Source organism: Periophthalmus magnuspinnatus, chromosome 9, assembly GCF_009829125.3.
Source record: "Periophthalmus magnuspinnatus isolate fPerMag1 chromosome 9, fPerMag1.2.pri, whole genome shotgun sequence".
NCBI lineage: Eukaryota > Metazoa > Chordata > Actinopteri > Gobiiformes > Gobiidae > Periophthalmus > Periophthalmus magnuspinnatus.
Window position 1 is genome coordinate 14,085,061 of NC_047134.1, and position 16,920 is coordinate 14,101,980.

The following is a 16,920-nucleotide window of genomic DNA, read 5'->3' on the forward strand; positions in this document are numbered from 1 at the left end:
ATACCTCATGATTTGCTTGACTTTTTTCTCTTATCTTCCACTTTCCAGTCTCTTCTTCTCTCCTATGTGCCTTTAATGTGCTGACAACCACTGCATGACAATTAGTGGATCACAATGCTTTGTCTTTTTCACACTTGATAATATGGAAGTTTGAAGTTGGCGCTTGAGTTCTTGGTGCTTTGGAGATAATGTGTTCCCAGCTGTAACAGTTTGGATATATGTAATCAGCTGTTTACACCTGTGTTTGTCACTAAAACCTGTAAAGTTAGAGTTTAGCACAAAGGGGAATTTCAACAATATACATTTCACCCTAAATAATGACTATACAAGTAAAGGAAGGTAAAGCGTGAAAGTATCTCTAAGTGATGCAAGATTTAGACAGTGAAGTTTTGTTGTACAGGTGTTTACTTTATTATATTATGTTCCCAGTGGAGTACTACACACTACTTTGTTTCCTGCATACATACTCCATTGGACTATATGTCTTCCATTACTCAACAGACTGTGCTGTGTATGCACTCGTCAGCTCACACATTCAGTCCTCTGTTGTATAGGAAAAGGCATATGTGAGCTTTTAAACTGCATTTCTTCAGCGCTTTATGCATCTATAATTCAAAACACAGTGCTCTGGCAAGGGCTGTATTTAAAAGCAGCAAAATAAATATGCAAATCTTTGTGAGTATTTTCTTTTTAAAAAAACACATAACGATATAATTACACAGTTAGAGATGGTTACATGCATTGCCAAACGCAGCCCATGTGGTTCCTGGTTGGGTGATTTCATATTTGAATGGTCCAAAGTAGCAGATTGGAAATGGCTGAAGCAAATCATTGGCTTTTATGTCAGATGTGCTCTTCCAGAACCCGCCTCTGTGGTCTTGCTTATCTTGGTTCACCCTGCAGACGCACACACACACACACACACACACACATAAAGATATACAGGGAGATCAATACCACAATGCATAAAAGAAGCCAGCATAGTAATGTTGACCAGCTGGCCCCTGTATCTATGGCCAATGTCAAGTGACCGGAACACAAAACCCATCAAGGCAAACTGTAAGACACAAGGGAAGACGGGACCCACACAGACACTCATGTGAAATTTAAATACAGATATAGTCGTTTGAAGTGGGCATGTGATCTTAGTGCAACCTCTTCTATTTCTTTCCTTTTGACTGTGGCTTTCTTCTTCAGTGGTTCCAAATCATGTGCTGCCATCTGCTTTTGAAAATCTTATAGGAATAAATAGCCTATTGATTGAGCGTAGACTCCTATTTATCAGGACCTGGTATAAGGCACACAAAAGGCCCTTTATTTCTATACTTATTTATTTAGTTTTATTTAATTTTATATTTAATTTTTATGACCTGGGCTACCGACAGCCTCTCATGACCTCCACCATAACGAGTCAGAGTTTGTGAATAGATGGAGCATTTACCTTTGAATTGAAAGATCCCGTCTCCGTGTACTTCATGTTTTGATTAACCTTTCTTTTTACTTCGTGGGCATATCGTTGCCTTGACCACCTGCTGATTACATGACTTGTGCTGTGGGGAATTTCTTCTAATAAAAAGATGTTCGCGATGTCAGTCTAACATCCTCCCAAAGCATGAATCTTAAAATCCAATTTCCTATGTAAGCATTCTCTCCGTTTGCACTTGTGTCTTTTCAAGCTAGTTTTTCATATCTGCAGCTGAAGGTAAATCGGACAAAAAGGCATTGAACACATCATGGAGATAGTTACGACTAACAATAATAGCGCACAGTAATGTACAAGGACAAGCATTTTATTCATCTGTAGTGTTGAATAATCTTAGTATCCACTGAATGACAGTCTGACAATTACCACTCCTGTGCTCTTTGAAAGTGTACCCCCCTCATGTGCCGAAGCAATATACAGAAAGTTCAGTGATCTACTATCTATAGGGGCTTTGAGGCTGGCCCTGCAATGCAATCCAACACACAACCCATAACTCAAATCGCTCTGGAGGTTAATGGGGTTTTGACAGATAAGTTTCAGAGCAGTGGAGTATGATGAGGCAGCACTTGTCATAATGTTATGTTTGATTTGTGGACAGATCCTGGAGACTCAAATCAGCAAATGTTTCTATTGAATCTACTCTTTACTTCATATAGTAGTGATGAAGAGTTTCAGATAAAGGACATGGGATATTGCTGCTCTTTTGGGCCGTAAACAAATAGTAGTGGGATTGGCCCTGCGGTTTAATTACCATGAAGTGCTCCCCTGTGCTCCTTCTATCTCTCTAACAGCATTTCTACCGCCGCCTCAAACCTGAGTAGATACCGCTCTGTGGCCGTACATCATTCTGTCTGTTGAACTTTGGCTCTCATGGCTTGATCCAGTCAGCTTCTGTGGAGAAATTAAACATGCATCTATCTGATATAGGCGCACTAACAAGCTGCATGGCCTTGGTTTTTCTTTCCGGTGTGTGCTGTTCTTTTTTCATCTCTTGTCAAGGCTCAAGGCTCTGCTAGGTATCGGGATGTTCACCTGGGGCCACGGAAAAGGCCAGAGCGAGATAATATTGACAGAAGTCGTGGCAGGGCAGAAAGTGTAGCACTCTAGAAAATGCAGGGATAAAACAGATTGACACTGGTAGACGAATGAATCCAGTAGGAAATAAATAAATTAAAAAAACACACTGCTACTTTAAACTTGTATTACTTAAGAGGGAAAAACTTAAATGCTGTGTTATTTAAATGTTCCTTACACACATTAAAACACATTAAAACTGTCTATTATACATAATTATTTGCCTTAAACATCATGATTACGCAACAAAACTGTGCCGTGTGTTAGAGTTACTGCTAGTGCGTTCAGTGTGTATACCTCCTCTAATAACCTCTGTTGAGTCACTAAACCTGCTGGCGCTATTAACCTTAGTACTACTTTTATTTACTAATTCTAAGAGTCCAATTAACATTTACTGCTGACAAGGAATACTTAAAGGTGAACTATGTAACCTTTCTGGTGGAGGATCCTCATCTGCTTGTTAAATTATTGCTTTGCCCTGGCTGCTCCACAGTCTGATGTAAAACTTATCTCTATGGAGACAAGCAGGTGACGCCACTAGGCCGAGTTATAGGTCAGATCTGTGGAGAGGTGACCTTGTTCACAGTAGAAATGTAGGTTTTCCAAGGCATTTTTAGCTGTAAAAACACCTGTAATCGAATAAATGCAAAATAGAAGTTGCATGGAAATAAGCCCCTGGCCGTTTAGAGAAGTTACATAAGCCCAGTGCCCATTTTAAGCAGCCTAAAATCCCTTTATCGAAACCTAGATGCGTAAGATAGTCAAAAGTAAAGAGTTGTGACAGAGGAGTTTGAGCTGTGCTGTTATTGATCGTGTTGGTGGTTTCTGTGAGCGCTCAGAGGACGCACTTGGCCTGATGATGTATGGCCCTGCTCTGCTCCAGCTGCACCGCGGGACAGCCGAGTGGGATTGAGGCGCGGTGGGGACCCGTGTTTCACTTCTGCCTCTCAGCTGGAGCTGCGGAGGCCAGGCCGATGCTCCGACTGCCGTACATCATAATTCCTCTGAGATCCACTGAACCACAGAGAAAGGCCCCTCTCTCACCTGCGCCCTGACCTAAACCAAACAACAAGACTTCCTGCTGAAATCTCCCGCTCCCAGACAAGGATAGACATAAAGTTGTCATCAATAAATAAAAGCATGCACGTACTTTATTTTTCCCTTGGCATAAATACGTACAATTTGTCGTGCCCACTGCCAGCACACGCACATACACAGATGCTCACACTTCAAAGTCGCTCTGTGCTAAGGCAATTTGCACTCCACAAGATCTCTCGCACCGCCAGCATATAAATAAGGCTGGTCGGAGCGCACAGTAACAACCTGTCAGGTTAGATGAGGACAATGAAGATGTCTATCTGTCCTGCGTCCCACTGAGTAGAACACGCTGTGAGTATGGGGCAAACTATACGGACTTAGCCACCGGCCCTAAAGGGTTATTAGTATTGATTTAATGTACCTGCTCTACTCCACAAAGTTTGATGAGACTTTAATTCCTCTCCATACTCTCTGCATTGAAGTCATGTCAGACTTAGACAAAGAAAGCTTACAGAGAAGTCAGTCCAGAGATAAAAGTGTATAGGCCCTACAGCTGATCTTGTGTTTGGATGCGGCAGACTCACTTAGACTTTGAAAGAAAAGAAAAGGTCAGTTATGTTACGTTTGCAATGGACAAAAATGTGTATTTCTATAGACTTTACTTTTGGTTTCCAGTTAATGAACAAACACAAAACACAAGACATGTCATTCATTCATATTTGTGAAGATGAGTGTCTTGCCCGAGGAAAATCAATAAGAGTATAGCTCCAAAACTGTCAAGAATAACTGAAAAATCCCATGTGTTCATTTGTTTTGTTCTCACTTTAAGCATCTCAACACCATTGTATTTAAAAGTATTCGATTTATTTCACAGAGTCTACAAAACTAAATTGGTTGTGTTGCTTCCATAATTGTGCTGGCCATGTGTGTGCCATCCTTGATTATTCAGAGCAGGTGAATACGAGTTAATGTTACCTCTATATTGCATGGACCCTGTTTGTAGCTTTCTCATTTGCCCCTTTATCCTGTCTGATCTCGCTAAGCTGTGGTGTTAATAGAAAAACAGCTGCTAATGATTTGGGTTTTGAAGCAGGTTTAAAGCGGTACAAGGTGACTGGAACACTGCCAGAGCCGTGCGCATGCAGCTCTCCCGCTCTCCTCAGGTGTTAACTGCAGGATATAAACTCCCCAAATAAAGCCACCCATCTCCCCTTGTACTACTTAATACTTTAGGGGCTAACAACAACTAACTGCTTTGAGAAGTCTTAAGCATCCGCTAATAGGGATTATATGGAGTGTAACAGAGCTATAAATTGCTCTGAGATGCATGGTCAGGTTGTGTGCACAGAATGCTGAATATCAAAACACTTCTTCCAAAATGTGCTGGCTATAAAACACACAGAACATGTTGGCTTAAGCATCACTGTGTCTGCAGGAAAACCCATGAGAGGCAGTGGCATATGTTCAAACAGTGTAATGATAAATACACACATCAAATGTAACAATCTGACCACCTGGCTAATGTGAATTTAAACTGGGTGGCAGTGCTTAGTAGTTACTCTAAGTGCTCTCCCATCATCCAAAGGTCAGTGGCTGGATTCTAACTCTGGCTAAGACGTGCAAGCTGTTGTGTCCTTGAGCAAGACACGTCACCCATCTATGGATATACGGATGTGCTGTGATTTGTAGTGGTGGAGGGTGGTGGTGTAATTGTTTCAGGTTGATCCAAATCAAATAATTTAAATCAAGAATATATCTGAAACAGGCTATATACATTTATTTCACACATTTGGCCCTTATCAAACTTGCATACTGATCTCCTATTCATTTAAGAGACCCTAAACATAATGCAAGTGGTCATTATGTTTTGTAAATCCACTGTTGACTTTAACATTTCCTCCTCGAAATCCCTATAATTAATAGCGACATGTGTGCAAACTGTGATATGATAAAGATTATGTGTTTAGCTGGCGACTCTTGTGTTGAACCGTAAAACTATAGGCTTGTAAACCTGCACTTATACTTTACAAAGGGGCCAAGCTGGTGAGAAATGGCTTTCACTATCGTATAATTAAGCCCCTGTGAACATTACACCAGTATTAGACCAATGTGTTAATACTTACACTCTAATTAAAACTGAGGCTGCGCTGATGCTCTTTCAAAGATCCTGCTTAGACATCACTAGCCTAAAATTGCACTTTCTATCTGGTACATCCTCCTAAGGTATGACTACACTCACTGCACTGTTATTAGCTGTAGTAAACCTCTTCGTCTTGGATGTTTTTTCCAGGGTCCTTTAGGTCTCCATTCTGACACTTGACCCCCAGTATGACCTAGTTTACTCCACAAATGAATCATGTTATCATTAAACTGGCCGATTAAATAATTGCAAGAAGCAGTTATGGACAAATGTACCTAATAAAGTGGCCAGTGACTGTATATAATGAAGTTTTACGCGTTGTCTCCAGTGTTGGCATTATCAGGTTGAACTGAGCCAGTAATTGCCTATCTGTAACAAAGGCTTTCACAAGGGGGCACTGTTGTCATTCACTGCATTAGGACTCACATGCTTTTTATTGTTCGTTTCTTTTCTAGATGGTATCACACGTGAAATGAAATGATGTTATTCTTTATACGCATGGGGGCATTATTAACAACAGGGCGCTTCCTCCACTCTCCTTCCTGTTCTTAGTCAAATGAGCACAGAGCTGATACAGGGGGCAGTGTCTCCATTGTGCTGCCAGCTCTCAGGGCCCCTGTTCATTTCCTAACTCAGTGGCAAGGCACTCATTATCTAAGGATGGGCATCTACAATGAATAATTATGCTGGGGAATGGTTTCAAATTGCGAAAAAAGTACTTAAAGTGAGAAGGTGCACGTCCACTAAATACTAGAACCGATACTCCCTGTCATTCCATCTTTCATTCTTCAAAAGGTGTATTTTTGGTGAACTCCCAAAGAAACGTTTTGAAAAGCGTGTACTGCTCAGAATTTTGTATTTAGTGTCTATTTTGCGCTTTTATCACATTTGGTTCACTGGAGGCAAGTTGTTAGGCTCTATGCATATGACAGAAATTGTGGCTTAAATTAGCGCCTGTCTTTTAAGTATAATTATATGGTAAACTCAGTGTCACATCCACATCGCTATCTCAGTTTTAAATCCAATTATAGGCTATTTGTATCGATCTGAGAACAACGTGCACAGCAGACTTGCAATAGTAAAGACACATTAAAAAGCTCCTTGCAAAAGAATGTATTACATGTTCATGAATTGCTCAGAACAGCTCTTCATCGGGCACCCGTAGAATCAGATCGTTTTGGCTGGAATTTTAACAGTTTGTTCAAAGGAAAGGAATGAATTTGATGCATTCCAATGACTAGAACAATTATAAATATATTCAAAATGTTTAAAAATGCTAAAAAAAAACTTGATAGGGAACATCTCAGTGCTCAGATTCAAACAAGCTACGGCAGGTCAAATTGGCTTAAAGATTCACATTGGTTAGAAAGACACCGGAATACATGAATCTTATGTATAGAGCTGCAACACAGGCAGGTGGTCCTGAAGTGATGCCTGATCCAAGTCTATATTTATCCTGTTGGAAATCACATTCTTAAATGGGGCTAGCTGAGAGCAGATGTAATTTGACTACAGCACTATAGACAGATAAAAGTGGACATGCAGACACACTATATAAAGCATGATGTTTATATCTGAAATAAAAGCATCCAAAGTGCAACATAAATACATTATCTATAGAGTAATTATTTTGTTTTTGTCTTGTCGTTTGGGGAGTCTTGTTGTGGATAACCTGAGGCCAACATCAAACAGTAGCTTTGCCAGGCATTTCTCAGCACTCGCACTGCTGCAGCCACTCACAGTTCTGACCAATAGGAACGACTCGGGACTCATTAGGATCCCTCTCTCCTGTCAGTCATGTGCCAGGCGGAGAAATATGTGGACTACGCAGCAACGCAATAAGTCATAGTGTTATCTGAACTCCTCAAATACACCACAACACCGAGCTAGTGTTTTAGGGATCGAGGCAGACTGAACACATTTAAGCTGCCCCGGGAAGAAGAGACTTGCTGTGGTAATTAAAGAAATTACAACTCAACAAACAACAAGATTTTCCACTAAAATGTCTACTTAGCTAACTTTGCGGGGTGTTCCTTTTTAAACCAAGGACTTACTTCTACCAGTAACAGTACACATTCTTTGATTATCATTACTGCTGAAGTGTCCAATTCCAACAACAGATTAACGAAACGTTTTAGTTGGTTAGGTCTGTCACCTGTCTGTTTCCATGGAGATATTATTTGTATGCCTGAAATGTTCCCCAGTATGGCATTGAACATCGTTTTAAATCATGCTTTTTTTCTGAACGGGGGTCGCCTCTTCACAGATCTGACCTGCAACTTGTTTGTGTCGTATCACATGCTTGCCTCTATGGGAATAAATACGTTTATTGCCATATTGATCAAAGAAACAGCATCTCCATGGAGACAAGCAGGTGGCAGATCCTCCACCAGAAAAGTTACATAGTGCAACTTTAAACTGTGGAATATTTGGTGCGATAACACTTTAAGCTACTCAACTTTATTCACTGATATTACTTGTAAAATGTTGTAAAGAAATCACCTTTTCGTATCTTATTGCTCTTTTTATACCCAAGAAAAGCTACTTGCTCAACAGTTTATTATACATATTCAAACGTATTTATACTGCATGCTCTGTGTAACCTCTATAAATCAAACCAAAGCTTATTTTCTATGGCAAACGTCAGACCAGAACGTCAACAAATTACCCACAAACTCAATCATAGCAGATCTAAAAGTACATTATTAATGACATGGGCTCGGCTTCACATACATAAATACACACATTAACTCAATCTAGTCCCTTTTTCCGGATCACGACGCTGACTGGGAGAAGAGGAGAGCCAGCACAGATGTTGAAAAGTGCATTACTCCCTAATATCATTGTGTGTGCTGTAAAAAGAGAAATAAAATAAGCTGTATTCTCAGTGGATCCGAAACAAGCGGATGACAACAGCGCTCCCTGATCTGTTTTGAAGGGGGCTGGTTTAGCTGTGTAATTGGCTGCATGGACTTGAACCAAACGCGGGTGATTTACAGATAAGTGGGTCTGTGTGGGGCCTGGCTCAAGTCATTCACCTACAGAGTCAACCACCTTCAACTCATTACACATACAAGAACTATGTTTACTTTTCCACAATCAGAACAAATGTCTCTAGATGTTTTGAAAAGTGTGAAGAGTTTGATTTCAGAGTGGTTGTCAGTGTTAGTACGATGTGGGCGCTTAAAGAAATGGGAGAAGACAGCAAGTTAAGAATAAATATCTTAATATGTTTTTTGGCGCTGTCAGGCTAAAACCTGTCACTCGAATACCTCCCGCTCTGAGATGTTGGATGTTCCCCACATCACTACTTGAATCCCTTCACCATCCAGCTGCATTATTTCAGTGTCAGTAGGCTGTGTGTCCCACTTGGATGCAGATTAAAGCTCAGATACACCAACCTGAAGGTAATTCAGGCCAACTCCGCCACAACTGGGAATATAATAAAGGTGCAATAGTGAAACTTTTGTAAATAGGACAAGAAGCGGTTCATTGAAAACTTGACAAAAGCAAAGGAACAATCAGGGTTCAAACTGCCTGCTAAGAAAAAGATCATGTACTGTGGCATTATGAAAACACGAAAATACTATGAAACAAATGCATTACTTATATTTACTACTATATATTTAAAGTAACGCATAACTTTTCTTGTAGAGGGTTAGCCACCTGTTGTCTTCATGAAAATAGTATTGATTTGCCTAGAATACACCACAGTATGTCTTATCTGTCTCCATAGAAACAAGAAGGTTGCAGCACCAGACCAAATTGCAGGTTGCAGCTTTCTGTGAAGAGGTGACCCCACTCCACACATCCATGCATATATATTTCAAGGTATTTTTGAATAATACAGAAAACAAAAACAAACAAACTTGTAATTGAATAACTGCACACATGCCAAACTGGGAACATTCCATCGCTGTAGAGACACACAAGTGGCAAACACACAAGTGTGCAGACCCACAGGCATGTTTGCTGAAAACAATGAACCTCAGATGTGGTTACGGTGGTATCTTAGTTAGCCTTTCTGAAAGCAAAAACCTTGTAGATAAATGATGAATGCCCGCCTCCTTTAAAACCACCCCTTCATTGTGTATGTTCCATTCACAATACATTTTCTTTTGGATTCAAACCCTGACACTCCCAATGGACTATTTAACCACATAAACAGATTATTTGGGTGAGAACTTGGGTGTATTTCTCTGCGCTGGATACAGTCTGTGTCATATTAACAGGAAGATGCATTGTATGATGAATGTCGTCTGCTGCCTCGCCCCTACAATCCGCCCTTAAACTTAATGTAAAAAGCGCTTGTGTTGACAGGAAACATTTAGGAGAGCGCTTTTGGAGGAGGAGAAATCGTCAGCTTCGGATTGGGTCCATTATGGTCTTTCTCCATTAGCTGTGTGCATCAACAAGCCATCTTTTCTTTCCATGCTTTGTACTTGACCTCATCAATTAGTCAGCCCTTCCCTCTGCTTTCCATGGGATGTTTACTGTCTTCCTCTCACTCTTTCTTCTGCATTGATCATTATGTGGAGACATATTAATATTCAGTTATGATAAATGTGTGCATATTCCCCGCATCAATCTGAATCATTATGCTGCTTTCACTCAATGTAATGACAGCCTCCTTTATGTACATCCCATAGAGGCTAAAATACAGTGCCACAATCACAGCTGTGTGTTGTTAACATATTCTGTCAGAAATTTGGATTAAGGCTTTGTCATTTTGGCCCCAATTTCAATTTAATCAAGTAGCCTACTTATTAGAAAGAAAATAGGAAAGGAGATCATCTTTCTTTTTTTCCTGTAAGTTTATAGAAAACTGCTTTCATCTTTAAGTTGGTAGTTCAAAATGACTCATGGCTCTCAAAGACCACTCGATCCTCTCTAATAAATGTTATATCAGCGATCAGTCATAAATTATGAATCTGAAATCTAGAGTCTTGGTCAGCAGCTAATATTTCTTTACAGACAGTCCCTATGCAGCGTTGCCGTAATTCCTTTTATTGGCTGTTTTTTTCTTGTGTATCAGTATTCACTAAGACATATTGTGAAGAGCAGAAAACCACATCTGAAAAAAATAAAAATAAATGTGTTTCAGATATTTATTTATTTTTTTTTTTATTGTTTTCTAGTTCTCACTTGTTCTTTCTTGTCCCTGCTTCCTGTCTCTATCTTGGCTCTTGTAGAGTGGTTGTTTTGACCTGACATGGTGTTTACTCAGTATGTCCATCCACAACTGCTTGAGGCCCACCAGGTCCACTGGGGCTGGAGTTTCTTGTGGAGAGATCCACAAACTCCTTCAGAATACTAAAGGTACAGGGCAGAGGTATGCTGTTTTTCCTCTCCTCCCCTCTGTCCTCCGGGTCGTCTGCTCCGGACCCTCCAACAGTCTCTGTGTTCTACTGTCTGGAGTCTGTAGTGCATGAATTAAGTGTACTCACCTGGGGTTAGTGCAATGGCCCTGGGCAAAGACCTAAAAATACTTGGCTCATATCAGTCCACACATGCATATTCTCCAGTATTGATTCTATCTGACAACTGAACAAGTGCAAAAGTCTATATTTAATAGGCAGAATTGATCTGTAATGCTGTTATCTGTAATTTAAGATGTAATTTAATGATTTGCTCATATAGCTTCATTTTGGCATGTTTCCAAGTAATATGGAATTAATCATTTCTTGATATTGTTCAAACAAGTGGTCCTTAAACAGTGTCTCTGATGGGTATTTTCCATTTCACTTTTCATATAATCATTGTAAATTGATGTGAAATATTTGATAATGATAGTTTTGTTTTCTAATTACTAAGCCCGTCTCAGTATAATAAAATCTTGATTCATAAGCACCCTCTTAAAAGCCACTCTGTTTACTGAAAGTCCTCACTCTTTATTAACTGCTGAGGCATAAAGAAATTCATTATTTTAATGCATGTGTATCAATATTATTGGACTTGTTGATTTCACTCGATAGGTGAACTCCTGCCTGCATTGGCCTGCAAAGTGATTACATATTTATCATTCATTAATAATATTTGCTGTTTGATCTGATGTGACAGTTTACACTGGAAAATAAATACAAGTGTGGAGTCCAATGCGGAGGCAGATCTGCTTGAGCAGCAAAATACTGTGTTTTTACGGTAATTGATGAAGCTCTGACGCACTGTATTTCATATGCCGAGTAATTTTCTAATTGGCTGAGGGTGAGCAGGTTGTTGCATGGGCCCGAGGCAGCCCCAGCCAAAGAAAACCTCACTGTAAGGAAATGTATAAATGAAATGTCTTAAAGTCCTAGTGATTGTGATCCACATACATATCCACTCTGAATATGCACGCACACGTGTTCACTGCTGGTCCACTTGGCTCTTCTCTCTTTTGCTTTCTTCCTGATGTTTGGCCTTCAAAGCCTTCCCCAGTGATTAGGCCTGCTCCCTCTATGTACCTTATATATACTGTATATATGATCTATCTTGCATAAGATTAAAAGAATTGTCTGCATATCCACAGAGACTGGCCTCTTCAAATACAGTGTAGCTGAATACATGCTGAATAATATATTTTTGTACTACTCCATGTGTTTAAGGCAGTCTGTGTCATTAAATTATAAAAATATGCAGTTCAATTCTCCGACAGGCGGATAGGAGAAAGTGTAGGATGCTACGCTAATCCTCTTCCTTTCTTTCAAATTATCCAAATCCCAAAACGCACAAGTCGAGATGATTTCCTCCAAAAAAAATCTCCTTAAACAATTTCAGTTCTACATTATCCCAGTACCAGGCTGCAGAAACACAGAATCACTCCCAATGTTTAAGTCATAATGTGAATGTAGAGGGACGCAGGGGTGAAAGATTAATGTGACCTGCCCCAAAGACTGTGCCATCGTCTGTGCCTTGGACCTCTTCTCTGTCCCAGCCAATGGTCATTATACTGTGGCATTACAGCAGCAGACTTCCATTTATCAATAAAAGAGGGGCCATGTGTCACTGCTGCAAACACAGTGGCATTAGCATTCACAATAACCAGGCCTGTCATGTGGACTTTAGACTCTGCTACATCATTTATTTCTTTGGACATTTGGATAAAAGCTTTGTGATTAACTCCTCATTCTAAGTGCAAGAATCATTACAATATATGAATACATGAATTAGAGTTGTATTCACTGACAAAAGCTTATTCTTATAACATGCAGACATTTATTTTCAAGTATTCACCGTTTTGATATATTAAGTAGTGGCAATTAGCCTTCATGATAAAAATGTTACCTGTTAAATACAACCACATTATCACCTTTATTCATTCTTTTTGACCTGTTAAAGGGCGTAAAATTGCTTCAAAATGACATCAGCTTATTATGGGATCAGTTCTGTTAAGTTGGTAACTGTAGAACGTTGTTTACTTTGTCTTATGTCTGTAAATAACTACATATTATCCAGAATGTACTGCAAAATGTTCTGTAATCCAGTTCATTTCTAGCTATTCAAGTGAAATCACATACAAATGGTTAAAAACATCAATTGCATATTGTCAAAAATGCACTATTGGAAAACAGTGTAAGGCTGGAAACCTTATCCCATCTAAATGTTGAGAGTTTGTTCTATAATAGGGAGATTTACAGAGCTCAGTGTGTGCAGTGCATTATGCCTGAGTCTGCACTGTATATACGGGACATCTGTGCAATAAAGGCCAGACTACAGCTGTGAGAGAGAGACACAGATCCAAAGACTGATCCAATAAGACCAGTGGAATTTCATTACAGATGTTGAGCCTGGATATGACGGCTCCATCAATAACCAGCCCACATGTGAATGAGTGAGCTTTAACATTCAAACCCATGCAGCCTCGGCCCTATATACCCACGCTTTCTCTCTTCCACAGGCTGCGTCTGAGCCATAGGAGGGACCATCTTTCTCCCACTGTCCCCCCTCACCTCTTCTGACGATAGATATGTCCAGTCTTTCCTCAGTGGAGCAGGGAATTACTCAGTTATCAAGTACGGTGGTTTAATACTGCATGTCTGCTCGTATCACCAAGAAGTTCAAAATGGTCCCTAAAAATCTTGTAGGTTCCTCTGCCAAAAGGTTGTTCTTATCTCAAAGTTTTCCTTGATTGAGTTTTATGCTCAAAGTTAGACAATTATCAGCCAGGTCTATGTTATGCAGTGTGGATCTATTTTACTGCCTTTCAAGAATTCTTTCACTTGACTTCTTAGAAGATACTGACCAGTGGCCTCCATTTACCCCACAGGAACTGAAGTTGTGTATTTGCTTGAGCCTAGTTAGGTTCAGTGTTTTTCCTTCTGAGAAACAATACTCACTTGTATGTTATAATGGATAGACAAAACATATAGTTCCTTCACATACTGGTCGTGGTGGCTGGATCATATTTTGTGACTGTCATTTCTTGGTTGTCGCAGGGACTGTTCTGGCCACAAACAACAGCCTGGGGGGGAGTGGCAAACCGATAAGGAGACACATAGGTCAAGCATCAATGATAACAAATATGACATTTAGATCAGAGCCAGAGCATCAGGGTGAAAGTACACTGTGATTACTTTAAAGACAGTCTCAGACAGTGAACTGAATCAATGTGTGTTTAGTAATAAAGACACAAATGCATCAAAGTGAAGTGAAGATTAATTTTCTGTTTAAGATAGAACAGTGAAACATCAAACAGCAAACATGTCATTGATTGGCTGTGACTGACGGAGCAGAAACCCATTGACGGGCAGAATTATGATCGACTCAAAGTGACTCAAGGCAGGTCAGAGGTGCACGCGGCTGACCCTTGAAGTTTATCAATATACAATGTGGAATTTACACTTCACAGTACCACTGGTTAAGTAAAACTCTGTGCAAAATATATTACATATTAAATAACAGATTTAAAAAATATATCAATACATTTTTCTTTATTTTAGCCAACTTCATTTTAAGAACAGAAAAAGTAATAAAGTAATTGTATTTATTCTTCTATATTCTATTAGTGCGACATGGCACAGGTGGAATTTTGATCTTTCACAAGATTCCTTATTTGTGTCTCTCAGTTCAGTCCCACACACATTTGAAGTATTGCTCTCCGAAGTCAACGATTCCACACATCAAAACAAGGCTAGACAAAGCTGTGTGCATTATGTGCTCATAGCTTTCTCTGTATTGCTGTCACCTTTTAATTTGGCTTTGCAGGCTTTTATTTTATTCACAGTGCACTACGGCTGCCACCGTACACGCTGGGACTGCTATTTCTCTGCTCAGTCTGTTTGAGAACCACTGATACGTGTTATATATTTATCAGCTTCACAGTTCTCGCTGGCTCTGTGTCCTTATGAAAGGAAGTTAATACTAAACATCAAATTTTGTCAGGCAGACAGTGACATATTTCTAAAAAAGTTGCTCTTCGGGGCCACTTTTCCTCTGCACTTTCCTCTTCCATCATGAGCTACACTGCTGGCTCCTTGTTACATTAATTTACATCAGCTCTGCTGATAATCTTAAAATAAAGACACCGTAGGAGTCCAAACACATGGAACCAACTATCTCCAAATGTAAAGTGCAGTGAAAAGAACATTCCAGCACGTGCTCCCTTCATTTCCATCAGAGAGACAGAATTCTCAAGTTCTGATTTGTAAATGTCATTATAAATTATTCAAACAACGTTCTTGGCTTTTAGTTTTTATGACGTAATGAATTGTCCGCTACTTCTACCTCACACTCTGTATAAAGTGTGTGGTAATGATTCAGCATTGTAAAATGTAAAATAATATAGTAAGAGAATAAGATAATAAGTTGATAATCTTTCATTGCTGCACAGTAGAGAAGAGGAGATGGGTCAAATACCTTAACCTTAACCACTTAAAGTAACATGTGGATGTAAATCCACATGTTACTTTAAGTGCATGTGGATTGTAAATGTTCATAGAACATTGTAAATGTTCTTAATGTGGTTTGAGCCGTCTTTAATGATAGTAGCTTAAAATCAGATGATGACAAGCAGCTTGTGTCTTGTGACCTCATGTGGAGTCAAAAGCCTGGAATTGCATCAGCTACAAAACCACAGTGAAGAAGAAGAAAAAAGAAGCAGCTGAAACAGGTGGGTGCGCACAGAACGGGCTGATGGGACAGGAATGGGAGCCGTTTGTGATTGGACGCTCGCAGCTCCGGTAAGGCTTTCTTCTTATGTGTGTGCCATGTGCAGAGTGTTGATAAGCAGCATCATCCCACTGACTCATTAATCAACTGTGAAATGTACAGCTACCTGCCGCGTTCTTATTTCCGTGCCCCCAAAAACCCTGTGCTTCTTTGCTCACTTCCTCCTCCACTCCTGTTTGAGAAAGGAAGAAACAAATCGGACTCTGCAATTATTCCCTCAGAAAAAAATGCTTTTCTTGCATTTTTTCTGTTCTATGAAGTGCACCAGTTGGATTTTACACACAAATGTTCTCTCTGTTTTTCAAATGTGCCACCGCAAACACATAAGCACAATATTTTGGCTGCTCATCTGAGATTTGAGGTACTTATTATGCCTGCTCTCTGCTGCCCTCCTGCTATGCTATCCGCCTGAAAATCTTAAAATACACATTATTTATATATTTTTGCTTTTTGTAGAATTCCTCTAAAATTGTGTTCTCCTGTACTACAATGCTGTGCAAATATTTGGTGATGTGTGCAAAACGCTTAAGGCAAGCTCTGTGCCACAAAGATACATGACTGCATGACTGAACAGATAATACTTCTTCACTCAAGTTGAATCAAGTTGTAGCAGAGTTTTAACCATTATGAAAGAAGATTTTTATAGAAACACCCAATATTATGTTTATTGTAACAGCATTTATTAACAGCAGACACAGAGACAAAGTTGGTGAAGTGTCTTGCCTAAGGACACAATGTTTTTTTATGCACCAGGACCATAGACTGTATAAAGAGGTGGACAAGTGGACTAAGTCAGTGTGACGTCACCCATAGTGTTCGGCTCCAGTGTAAATGAAATGGGGGTAAGTAAATGAAACTCACTCACAAGTATCATAACAACCAAAGAGCCAATCCGGAGTGAGGTTGTTGAAGGTAACGCCCCTTCCTGCCCGCACCGCTGGTTTAGCACAAAGTGAGTACTTAGCAACGCTGTCAATCAAACCTGTTGCTAACGGGAGCGACCTCATGGAAAGAAGGCGCTTGTTTTGTCTGTTACTAT